A 14,302-nucleotide genomic window follows, 5' to 3' on the forward strand; every position below is an offset into this window, starting at 1 on the left:
CCTATAGGTGTGACTTTTAGGGACCAGTTGATCACCGCCATCTGTATGACAATAACGTCAAACTTATCTAGCAAGCCAACCATTATTGATAAACGTGGACCAACTGATTGTAATACAAAAGTATACCCTTTGATCCTTTTAGAGATTTACAAGTCCTTGCACTAACTGTACAGGACACCAGCCCCAACAAGCTCCCACTTGTCCGTACAAGTGTATGTGCAATGACGTTATCCGCACTAACTGGAGGACACAGCTCCAACAAACTCCCACTTGTCCGTACAAGTTTATGTGCGATAACCGATTCTCATATTCATTTAAAATTTCTCCCACTCAATGTAAAACAATTTGCAGATCCGGATCCGCAAAGGTCGTATTTTACAATCGATCTGTATCTAGAGTGGTTTCCCCGACTAGAGAGTAACTTAACTGATAAAACGAATTCGTATTCGAGCATGGCCATGCATTTCGATTCTGACTCCTCGAGTGGCCCGAGAAATATCGAGTACGATAATAAGGGCTGAATATTTCCTTCAACTCGAACTCCTTCCGATCTAAGCACAGCATGAAATGACCCATAAACAATCTACTTGGCCCCCTGTTACGGATGACCGTGAGAAAGAAACCAAAGTCACCCAAAATCTGCCTTAGTCTCAAGAGACAATCGATAGTCAAAAGAATCGACTCTTAGGATCACCATGGAGGTCCTATCCACGGCATCGGCACCGAATGTTATAAAACATTTAGGACTCCACGTTGATGTCACAATTGTGTCCTACGAGATATCCGTATAACACGCTTCGTGATTGGTCAATAACCGGTTGACTTATGGCTCGTTGAACCCACCATCAACCAACGTCACAAAATAATTACCTTGAGTTATCAGCTCACGTGGGCAATTAAGGACCAAAATTATAATGTTTGTTCAGTTCACTTTGTGGTGTTCAAAATTTGTCGTACAAATCCACATGAAAAACAAAATATATAAAATATCAAAACGATGATGTCGTATAGAGTACAAAAGAGAATGAATCTAATCCATAAAAGAGTACTACAACTTAGGAACACGTTTAATTCCCATGGAATTAACATGCCCTTCATGCTTATATTGTCGTAATGGTTTAGTGAGAGGATCTGCTATGTTATCATCTGTAGCAATCTTTTCTATCACTACTTCCTTTTACTCCACGTAATCTCGGATTAGATGAGCTTTCCGTTGTACATGTCTAGACTTGTTGCTAGACTTTGGCTCCTTAGCTTGGAAGATGGCACCTCTATTGTCGCAATATATGGTGATCGGGTCATTCGAACTAGGCACTACAGATAGTCCTTGTAAGAATTGACGCATCCATATCGCTTCCTTTGCAGCTTCAGACGCGGCATAGTACTCGGACTCAGTCGTAGAATCTGCTGTAACACTTTGTTTGGAACTCTTCCAGCTGACTGCAGCGCCATTACGAGTAAAAACGAATCCAGACTGAGATTTGGAGTCATCTCGATCCGTTTGGAAGCTAGCGTCTGCGTAACCGGTTGCGCATAGCTTTTGATCGCCTCCATAAGTCAATGCCCAATCTTTACTCCTCCGTAGGTACTTAAGAATGTTCTTGACAGCCATCCAATGTGATTCACCTGGATGCTGTTGGAATCGACTTGTCATACTCAATGCATATGCCACGTCCGGACGTGTGCATATCATGGCATACATGATTGATCCTATAGCCGAGGCATAAGGAATCCGTGTCATGCGCTCTTTCTCTTCCGGTGTCTCTGGTGCTTGAGACTTGCTCAAGTGCACTCCTGGAGCCATAGGAAGAAACCCCTTCTTGGAGTTAGTCATCTTTGAATCTCTCTAGGACTTTGTCTATGTAAGACTCCCGATCGAGAGATAACATCCGTCGTGATCTATCTCGATAGATACGGATGCCTAGAATTCTTTGTGCCTCACCCAGATCTTTCATCTGGAAATGGTTTTTCAACCATACTTTCACCGAAGTTAAGAGAGGTATGTCATTCCCAATCAGGAGTATGTCATCGACATACAATATTAGGAAGACAATCTTGCTCCCACTCGACTTGATATAAAGACATGGTTCCTCGACCGATCGAGTAAATCCATTCTCTTTAATCACTTGGTCGAAGTGATGATTCCAACTCCGAGATGCTTGCTTAAGTCCATAAATGGAACGCTTAAGCTTGTACACTTTCTTAGGATGTTCTGGATCGATGAAACCTTCGGGTTGTACCATGTACAACTCTTCCTCCAAAAAGTCGTTTAAGAAGGCGGTTTTCACATCCATTTGCCAAATTTCATAGTCATGAAAAGCGGCAATCGCTAAGATAATCCGAATGGAACGCAGCATGACTACGGATGCGAAAATTTCATCGTAGTGCAAACCTGGCACTTGGGTGAAACCTTTAGCAACTAGTCGTGCTTTATAGATATCTTGTTGACCTTCCACAGAATGCTTTATCTTGTAAAGCCATTTGCATTGAAGGGGACGAACCTTAGCAGGTAAGTCAACGAGATCCCATACGTTGTTCTCATACATAGAGTCCATCTCGGATTGCATGGCCTCAAGCCATAGCTTTGAGTCGGAACTAGTCATGGCACCTTTATAGGTTGCGGGTTCACTACTCGTTAAGAGTAGAACGTCATCTATGTCATGTTCCTCGACCATACCAATGTATCTGTCTGGAGGAATAGAGACTCTTCCCGACCTTCTAGGTTCCTCAGGAATATTCACCGCAGCCGGGATTGAAGGAATTGGTTCCTCCAACGGTTGCTCGGTATTTGGTTCTGGAATCTCCGACAGGTCGAAGGTTCTATCACTCTTTGCATTCTCGAGAAATTCCTTCTCCAAGAATGTCGCACTAGCCGCAACAAAAACACGTTGTTCGGTTGGCGAATAGAAGTAATGACCAAGTGTTCCTTTAGGATAACCTATAAAGTATGTCTTGACCGATCGCGGGCCGAGCTTATCCTCGTGTCTCCACTTGACATAAGCCTTGCAGCCCCAAACCCGTATAAAGGACAAGTTAGGGACCGTTCCCTTCCATAGTTCATATGGAGTCTTGTCAACACTTTAGACGGACTTCGATTAAGTATTAGAGGTGAAATTTGCGAAGAGCATAACCCCACAATGAGTCAAGCAACACGGTGTGACTCATCATGGATCGAACCATATCAAGTAGTGTTCGATTTCTCCGTTCGGACACACCATTCACCGAGGTGTTCGGTGGAGTTAACGTAAGGCAATCCCACAATCCTTTAGGTGTTGATCAAACTCGTGAGAAAGATACTCGCCACCACGATCCGAACGCAGTGTTTTAATCTTTCTACCCAATAGGTTATGTACCCTATTCTCGGTATTCCTTGAATTTCTCAAAGGATTCACTTTTGTGCTTCATTAAGTAGACATAGCCATATCTACTTAAATCGTCCGTGAAAGTGATGAAATACCTATAGCCTTCTCGTGCGGTGATTGACATAGGTCCACATACATCCGTGTGTATGAGTCCTAATAGGTCGGCCAGCCGCGCATTCCAACACCTTTGAAGGAAATTCGAGTCATCTTACCGATGAGACATGATTCACACGTGCCAAATGATTGAAAATCAAAGGCCGAGATAGCTCCATTTTTGATGAGCCGTTTAACGCGTTTCTCATTAAAGTGTCCCATACGGCAGATTACATAGATACGTTTGATCTTTGTCACCAACCTTTAACTTTTTATTCATTACGTGTAATATTTCGGTGGTCTGATCTAAAACATAAATTTCGTTCATGGAGACTGCCTTGCCATAAATCATATCGTGTAATGAGAAAATGCAAGTATTATTCTCTATTACAAATGAAAATCCAAGTTTGTCAAGTGCGGCGAAATAATGTTTTTGGAAAGATCGGGTACATAATAGCAGTTATATAAAAATAACTCAAATCCGCTAGGAAGCTGGATCACATATGTTCCCCTTGAGACGGCAGCCACTCGTGCTCCATTCCCAACACGCAGGTCCACCTCACCCTTTACGAGGGGTTCGATGTTTCGGAGCCCCTACACATGATTACACAGATGAGAACCACAACCAGTATCAAGTACCCAAGTTCCGTAACTTGCATGGTTAATCTCAATCATATGAATAAAAGTAGAAGATGATGAAGACATACCAACAGGTTTAACGCGACCTGCCTTTAAGTCCTCATGATAAACAGGACATGTACGCCTCCAATGCCCAGTCTTGTGGCAATGATGGCATTCCATGTTTTCATTCTTGCTCTTTGTCGCGCCCGATGAGGTGCTCGACTCATCAGCCCCCACTCTTACCCGAACCTCGACTTCTTGAACTTGGTTTACCTCATCGTTAGGTTTGCCTGAGCTTTGCCCTTGCCCTTGCCCTTGTTTGTCACAACGAGAACATCTTGTTTCATGCTCCCACTGAACTTCATGTCCTTCTCGGTCTGTACGAGAAGGGAGTGCAGTTCATGGGGACTTTTCTTCAAATCATTCATATAGTAATTCGCTCTAAAGAGCGCAAAACCATCGTGGAGTGAATGAAGCATGCGGTCAATAACAATGTTCTCGCTGATTTTACAATCAAGCGCCTCCGATCTCTCGACATTCTCAATCATGCGAGAATGTGTGGGCTAACCGGTTGGCCCTTTTCGGAGTCTCGCATCAAAGAAGCGAGTGGTATGCTCATAGGTCACGATTCTCGGTGCTTTCGAGAATTCCTTAGTGAGCGTGGTGAAAATCTTGTTTGCACCTTGGGCTATGAAGCGTTTATGCAAATTGGATTCCATTGCAAAAATGAGTACGTTTTTAATCGCACCCGCTTCCATGACGAAGTCGCTATACGTGGAGACCTCGTTAACTCGAGCCGTGGGGCCCGGGGCTGGCGGGAGGGGCTCGATCGAGATACTTGAGCTTCCGTCGGCGGTGGCGGCATTCCGTAATGCCGCCTCCCATTCCGCGAAGTTTGATCCATCATTCTTCGATCCTAGTGGACTGATTCATCCGATTCATGAAGATCCGGCCGGGACTCACGGTCCAAAGTGGCACTTGGCATTGGGTCATCGAGGATGCCACCATTATGTTATTAGCGCTTTTAAAAACGTGATCTACGCCGAAAAAGAAAGAAAAACAAAAACGAAATAAGCAACTCATCGAGGTGATTTAAGTCTATTTAAAATTCATTTTAATCGTGTAGACTCATTGCACTTGCATGATTGATCTCCCTCAAGAATAATACAAGTGATCCCAAGACTCAATTTTCGTAAATTGATAAGCCAACTGTTTAGCTAATTCTTCCGTAAGAACTCTTGGTCGATAGATTTCCGTAAATCCTATCTATAGTCCACCATGATCACAGGATCGTACGAGTGACCATAGCGTTGAGATAAAATAGGTCAATCGGTTCCAACTTACCCGACGTAGAAGGGGTCATATTATGCCTACCGACGAAGAAGGGACTCATTGGAGTTTGACCTATAAAGACCATTCTCAATTTTGGTTTATACGAGGAAGATCCCATCAACTAAGTTTAAATTCATTTTAAGTGAACGAATAACTAGCAACTGCGTGAATGAATTAATTTAGATGATGGCTTAAATCGTGTGACATATGAATGTCATAGAAAACTAACGCGTGACCTCTATATGAGTCAGTTTTCATGCAATTATTAGGTGGTTTGGTTTTTAGGCGGAATATGATGCAATCTATCGATACGATAAAATAAATAAATGAATGCAATACGTAAATAAAAATTCCTAGTGTGGCCTATCCTAGTAAAAAGAACATAATACAACTTTGGAATCCACCGTTGGACCCGAGAAGCTTGTCTTGATGTTCCATCTTTGTCCATGCAGCGGGAGTGAGCATCCGATCTCCATCTTTAGTCTTCTCAAAATTACAATTAAAATTTACAAAATATAAACCTATTTACATTCTAAATAAAAAAAACTCAAATTAAAAGAAATAAAAAGGGAGATACGAGATCTCAAAATACAACCAAGACCGTGTTCCATCATTACGGTAACACGTTCTACTAAGGCCACACTAAGTTACAACCGATTGTAAAATAAATAAATAAATACGTAATGTAAACATTCAAAATATTCAAAATAATGATAAATAAAATGCATCAACTAAAATTTAAATTTATTCGTGACATAATTCTGTAATTGTGTCAAATTTAATCCAAACCACCTTTAATGATTAAAATTATGTGACAAAACCGCTTTAGTCAAGTTAATTTTAATCCGTGATAATCCGTTACTTTAAATCGTTTTAAAGTAACTAAATTGTTCGTGGGTGAACCGTTTCACTATCAAGCGAGTGCATAAATCCGTATTATACAAAAATTAGCCGAAAAAAAAAAACAAAACAAATTTTTTTTTTTTCTTTCACGGCTGGGCGTGAACAGTACCCCAAAAAAAATTTTTTTTTTTTTTTTTTATAAAGTTGCTGAAAACCGAGAGCAACAACAAAAAAAAAAACAAAAACGGCTCAAAACGTGAGCAACAAAGATCAAAACAAAACGATTTGTTAAAAACCAATTGCAATTTTAATCTAATCCGTATAGAATTGAAACTACAATTGATCCATCTTTAACATATTGCAATGATTATCGATTAAAATTACAACATGCAAAGAACGATTGATAACAAAAGATCGTATGATCAATGAAAATTGTGTGGCACGCAAATCTAGGCAAAAAAACAGAAAAACAGGCCAAGAAGGCCGCACGGTTTTTCCCAAAAAAAATTTGGCCGAGACAAAAAAAATTGTGCCACACGAAATTTTATGCAAAAATTTTGATACATCTTTAACATATTGCAATGAATATCGATTACAAAACAATATGCAAAGATCAAAATGAAAAACAAAACAAACGACAACCATCACCGTGTAAACATGACACGGTTCCCAAAAAAAACGCAGCATATAAAAAAAAATGCCGAGAGAAAAAAAAGGGTTGCCGCAAGAAATTTTAAGCAAAAATTCACCGATTCAAAATTCGTTTGATGAAAATCACATAGAAAAATTTACGTGGCCTCGCTCTGATACCACTTGTAGGGTAATATCCGTATAAAACCCTTAAATTATAGGATTATAACGCAAATTTAATACGTGATTTATAGTCATAAACGAAAAACAATGAAAAATGATAAAACACAAGAATTAACCTTCGGTCCTAGTGCAATTCGGCAATGAGAGATCAAAGTAGACCTCCTCCTAATTGTTGCACCCAAGATCGTCTGAGAAATGCCCTTGTGCTAGAATGTGTCCTCTAATTGCCTTGCAATATTGAGAGGATTGTTATGTGAGTTTTGTTTAGATGTGAGATCTAAAGTTTTGAGAGAAATGTTTCTCAAAACCCTAATTTTCTTTTGCAAATGACAATTAGGTTACAAGTGAGGAGAGGGCTCCCTTTTTGTTCACTTGATTCGGCCAAAACCGAGTGAGAGGAGAAGCTTGGGCTTTTTCATTTCCTCTTCATTTTAACTCGTGGTCCGATTCCCAATTACTAAATGTATATGACGCGGTTTCATTATAAATCGTCATCGGTTATCGGTTATTAAAGCATCAACTAATAACACGGATTAGTTGAATTACTAATACATGTCCGACAAAGACAATATCGTATAATTAATTTATCCAATATACATTAATTAATCAAATATAAATCGCTTATATTTAATTTACGAATTAACCGCTTAATTCGTCTTAGCCATTTTTTTTAATCCGTATTAAATAAAATATCTCAACATCACATTTTAACTAATTATTAGTCAAATAACTCGGACTAACTGGTTAGTCAATTTGGCATCAATATGGCTGTATTTTCATACCGTCACATCTCTCAAACGTATCCTATAGGTGTGACTTTTAGGGACCAGTTGATCACCGCCATCTGTATGACAATAACGTCAAACTTATCTAGCAAGCCAACCGTTATTGATAAACGTGGACCAACTGATTGTAATACAAAAGTATACCCTTTGATCCTTTTAGAGATTTACAAGTCCTTGCACTAACTGTAAAGGACACCAGCCCCAACAAAATGACCATTAACACCACAAATTTGACCACATACATGAGGAAGACAAAAAGGACTAAACTTTACGACAAACAAAGGTGAAAAACGAGTAGGAAAGGCGAAATATCGACACTTTGTCAAGTAACCTATCACCGTTACCTTTCTGCCCTTCAATCTTCGAGTGAAACGTCCAAAAGTACTAGCCTCCCTCCGGTCTTCAAGTTCTTCAACTAGAAGGAAGAAAATAAGTTGATTGAGTCAAAAAACCGAGTTTGCCTTAAGACGGCATTTTCGAAATCTCAACAAAACTGAAATTTTTTTATCTAGAAAGAAGGAGGAAGGAAAGGGGAAGAGAATGGTACAAAAATTAGCCGAAACAGCGGAGGAATGAAGTCGGAATATGTGTTTTTAGCTCGGCAAAAATGGTGGTTTGGTCTCTGTTTGTATTTGTTGTTTGCTGTGGAATTGTTGTTGTTGCTGCAGGTCATACGCAAAAGAAGAAAAGGAAATGAAGGGGGGTGGGGATGGGAGGTAGTATAATAATAATAATAAGAATAATAATAATAATAATAATAATAATAATAATAATAATAATAATAATAATAATAATAATAATAATAATAATAATAATAATAATAATAATAATAATAATAATAATAATAATAATAATAATAATAATAATAATAATAATAATAATAATAATAATAATAATAATAATAATAATAATAATAATAATAATAATAATAATAATAATAATAGCAATAACAATAAGAATAATAACAATAAGAATAATAACAATAATAACAATAATAATAATAACAATAATAATAATAACAATAATAATAATAACAATAATAATAATAACAATAATAATAATAATAATAATAATAATAATAATAATAATAATAATAATAATAATAATAATAATAATAATAATAATAATAATAATAATAATAATAATAATAATAATAATAATAATAATAATAATAATAATAATAATAATAACAACAATAATAATAATATGGGCATGTTTGCACCTGTTGCAGGAGTGTTTCGATGAGGGTCCTTCTTTGTTTAATGTGGACGAGGATCTGGATTTGAGTGAGCTTAACCTCCGTCAATGTCGGCGGAAGATTTGTGATGGCCACTATACTGCTGTTGTCCGGGTGCTTTCTTCCTCTGGGGTCGCCCCCTATTCCGATGCCACTCTTGTAGCCTTGCGTGAGAAGCATCCTGTCGCCCCGCCTCCTTCATTGCCTTCTTTGTCTGTGGATCATCATCCTCTGGCTGCCTCTTCGATGGTGGTTTTGTATATGATTCGGAGCTTCCCACGCGATACTTCTTGTGGGAGGGGTGGTTTTCGTGCTCAACACCTTATGGACTGTTTGAGTGGCGCTGTTGTGGCTATCTCAGATGATTTGATCACTTCTATTACTAGAGTGGTTAATCTTTTTCTTGAGGGCCGGTGTCCTCTTGCTCTGGGTGAGTACATTACCAGTGCCCCTCTCACGCCGCTTGTTAAACCGGGCGGTGGTGTTCGTCCTATTGCCGTTGGCACGGTCTGGAGATGGCTTGTCTCTAAGGTTGCTGCTTTTATGGTTGGTCCTACATTATCTTCTTATTTTGCTGGTCTTCAGTTTGGGGTGGGTGTGTCCGGTGGAGGAGAGGCTATCTTGCATGCCTTGAATCGGCTCATTGAGGCTCGAGGTGCTGAGGTGGGGCTTTCTATGTTGCTGGTTGATTTCCTGAATGCTTTCAACCTTGTTGATCATGCGACCATGCTTCAGGAAGTCCGCCGTCGTTGCCCGGTTCTTTCCCGTTGGGTAGAGTGTTGACATTCCAGCCCTGCCCGTCCTTTTTATGGGGAGCACTGCTTGTGGTCTTGTCAGGGTGTCCAGCAGGGTGATCCGTTGGGCCCTTTGCTTTTCGCTTTGGTTTTGCATCCCTTAGTTTGCAAAATCTGGGACACTTTTGACCTCGCTATGTAGGCGTGGTACTTGGATGATGGCACCATAGTGGGTGATACTTTGGAGGTAGGGAAGGTCTTGGATTTGATTATGGTGGATGGCCCTCTTTTTGGATTGCATCTTAATGTCTCCAAGACGGAGGTCTTTTGCCTATTGAGGATCCTCAGAGTCGGCTTTACGAGGTTTTCCCCTCTTCTATTGCTCGGCCCTTGCGTGGTGTTACAGTTTTGGGTGGACCTGTCAGTACTTGTCCTGGTTTTGGCAGTGAGATTTTGGCAAAGAGAGTAACTAAGACCATTGAGCTAATGGACTTGTTTGCAAGGATTGAGGTCCCGCAATGTGAGTTGCTTCTAATTCGAGCTTGTACGGGTATTTCTAAGCTCTATTTCTCCCTTCGTACTTGCTCCCCCAGTGTTTTTGGGTCGGTCCATCTTCCTTTTGATGTCGCTCTTCGTTCCAGCTTGGAACGTATTGTCACCGCGTCTTGCCCGGGTTTTGGGGATTGGCAGTGGCGCCTTTCTACATTCCCTTTTCATCTTGGTGATCTTGGTGTCTATGCGGCGGGAGATGTTTTATACTATACTTTTATTGCGTCCCGTTTGCAGTCTGTTGATTTGCAGGCTAAGCTCCTCGGCCCTTCTGGTATTGTAGCTGTTGGCCCTGCTTTTGATGATGCCGCGCGGGTGTTTACTGCGACTACAGGCTCTGGTATCTTAGGTAACCCTAGTGAAATTGCTGCCCCCAAACTTATGAAGAAATTGACAGACATTTATTTCGCGACGGTTGCTTCTGCCTCAAAGTCTGTTTTCTCTTTGACACCACGCCAGCTTGCTTTGTGGCAGTCTCAGAAGGGTTCCCACTCCTCTGATTGGCTGTGTGTGGTTCCTATCTCGGGGTTGGGTCAGACTATGAACGGGAGGACTTACAGTAGTGTGCTTGGGTATCGTCTGGGTGTTCCGTTATTCACGGTATCTAGGCCCTGTCCTGTTTGCTCTCGGGTTTTCGCTGATGTTGTTTTTGGGGACCACGCTGTTTCTTGTCTTAGACCGTGGGCGTTAAACATCGGCATAACCTCATCCGTGACACTCTACTCGACATCTGCTATAGATCTGGTATTTCTGTGGGAAAGGAGGTTGATATCGGGTTGGTTGACGGGCATGGTGGCTCTCTTCGTCCTGCGGATTTGCTGCTTTATTCTTGGGACAGAGGGCGTGATGTGTGCGTTGACTTGACAAGGTCTTCTCCTTTGACTCACACCGGGATGACGGATTTTGTGCCTGGTCGGGTCGTTGCTGATGCAGCTCAGCGTAAGTGTGCTAAGTACGGGGATTTGTGCGCGACAGCGGGTTATGGTTCCTTCCCTTCTCTTTCTCTTCACTTGGGGAGCTGGGTTCGGATGGTGTTGCCTTGCTCAAGCAGATCCAGAAATTCTCGGTATCTCAGGATGCGGGGGCTCGGGTGGCCGCTTACATTTTTATTAGACTTAACTTTGCTGTTGCTAAGGGTGTGAGAGCTCAGATTGTCTCTCGGCTCCCCACCAATTTCATGTAAACTTTATATTTTTCTTTTAATGAAAGTTGCGCGCATTCTTTTATAATAATAATAATAATAATAATAATAATAATAATAATAATAATAATAATAATAATAATAATAATAATAATAATAATAATAATAATAATAATAATAATAATAATAATATTATTATTATTATTATTATTATTATTATTATTATTATTATTATTATTATTATTATTATTATTATTATTATTATTATTATTATTATTATTATTATTATTATTATTATTATTATTATTATTTAAGCTAGAGTGTAAGAGAGTAGGTATGTGTTGTCGATTTTTGGTTGGTCCGGATTAAACTAGATTCAAGAGTGAAATGTGACGGTCTTTTGCTAGACGGTAAAATGTCTCAAGTCAATATTAACTTAAGACGGAAAACTATATTTATTGTTATCTCTATTAATACTATCCGACTAAAAATCCGTATTTTTATACAAAATTAAGCTTTACAATATTACTTTTATATAAATCACGTTTAAAATAAAGTTAATTAAATTAAATAACTTAAAAATATAAAATAAGGTAATTGAACGGTTAAATAAATTATAAATGTCAAAACGAGAAATTTGCGGGTGTTACAATCACCCCACCTTTTAAAAAGTTTCGTTCTCGAAACTTGAAAGTAGAAATGAAAGGTTACAAAATTAAAACTGGACTCTTTGAAATCGGCAACCACAACATTAAAAGGTTACTCTTTGTGAGAATTAAAATTCTTTCAAAAGTTTCAAGTAGAATTTTCCACCAGATCCTCGTCAAAGGAACGGAAGTACTCTCGTTGCACATTCAAGAACATCAACATTCCAAATCAAAGACAAGGTCAAAAACTAAATTATTTGCAGAAATCCAAAATTAAAAATACTTCCAAAAACATTAATGAAGGGTTTTCAAAAGTATAAGTCTCCTTTATGGAATGAAATTGCTCTTGTTGTGCACACAAGAGCGCTAACTTTCCAAGTCAAAGACAAGGTCAAAAACTAAATTATTTGCAGAAATCCAAAATTAAAAATACTTCCAAAAACATTAATGAAGGGTTTTCAAAAGTATAAGTCTCCTTTATGGAATGAAATTGCTCTTGTTGTGCACACAAGAGCGCTAACTTTCCAAGTCAAAGACAAGTTCAAAACAAAATCATTCGCGGATAAGCGTAGGGCAAGTTATTAGACGCCTTTAATAACGAGTCCTAACATCCCATCAACGTTAAAACCAAAAGAAAATGGTAATCCACTCAAATTTCTTTTGCAAAAGCTAAAATAAAAATAAAAGTTTCACTTTTAAACTAAAAAAGGAGTCAAGTTCGTGAAAATGTAACATCAAACTTTGACAAATAAATCGTAAATAGACCAAAGTTACTTAGAAATTGAGCAAAATTAAAAAGCAACTTGGGTATAGCAATCAAAATCATGATAAAGAAGTCTATACTCAAGGAACAAATAGGGAACTAAATCAAATTTTCATTTTCAAACCTTTAAAATAGGTAAAGTTTTGTAAAAGTAACATAAATTCTTAACAACGAACCGAAAATGGTAGTTTGAAATGTTTAGAAATTGGTCAAAAGGAAAGTAACTTAAACCTCATAAATACAAAGTACGCTAAGAGAGTCCAAATTTAACCAACAAAAGAGCTATGATGAACTTCCTAGGGATAAGAATTGAAGTCAAATCAACAAGGATGTCAAAGATAGAGTTTTGTAGGTTACCAACAGCAAATTTAAAGGAGGAGCATGATGAAGCGAGGAAGAGAGGTATGAGCGGTAACGCTTATGGTCAAAGAAGAAGGGAAATTAGACAACACGGAAACGCGAGGTACTCAAATCTCAAACACTACATCATCCCATATGGTTCCGAAAACTTCCTAACAACAAAACTCATAACCACATCACTCCCAAGGATTTACTCAAAACACTTACGTTACTTCATCCTAAGCTATTCCATGAAACAAGGTACTTCACTATAAGTGTGATTTCACCACTCCAAATCCTCAAACATCTACAAACAACCTCCACGAGATCAAGGTCAAAGCTTCTAGAAAAGCTATACTCATATCCAACTAGTGTCAACTATGAGTTTATCAAAATGGTAAAACCCTCAATCAAAATCCAAATTCAAAAGTTCTTTTGCACATTCTATCATCCTAAAAAGATCTTGTTATACTCTTGAAACCTAAAGCATAGATGGTTATATTCTCCGAACTACGAGATAACCATCAAGAACATCAGACTCACATCAACTCAACATCTATCGATCCCAACTTATAATCACATCTCAAGAACTCTGGCTACTAATCCTCATTACCGCAAAGTGAATACCCAACTGAGATTCCAAAACTAGCAACAACTCTCGCCTAACATGGTTCTTATGTAATCATCACAACACTCCCAAAAGTATACCGACTATGCTAACCTCGAGCTCAACTCAAACTTCCAAGTATAAACAACAAGGCCAAGTTCCATAACCCAAGTATTATATACAACTCACACCTTACACAAGGAATTCCACCAATCAATCAGGCTCACTTTATCAAGGAACTAGGTACAAGAACCATTAAGTATGTCTCATCATACTACCTAAGTCTTTCTAACATCACAACCTCTCAAAACCAGGGTCATAGGTCAACCACAAACAAACTCCACAAAGCCAAATTATCCAACCAATAGTAACATCCCACAAAAGAAAGAGAACTATCTAAAAGGCGTCAAGGGAGGATAAGCAAGGAACAAAGGAC

The sequence above is a fragment of the Silene latifolia genome, chromosome Y (genome assembly GCF_048544455.1).
Source record: "Silene latifolia isolate original U9 population chromosome Y, ASM4854445v1, whole genome shotgun sequence".
In the NCBI taxonomy this organism is placed as follows: domain Eukaryota; kingdom Viridiplantae; phylum Streptophyta; class Magnoliopsida; order Caryophyllales; family Caryophyllaceae; genus Silene; species Silene latifolia.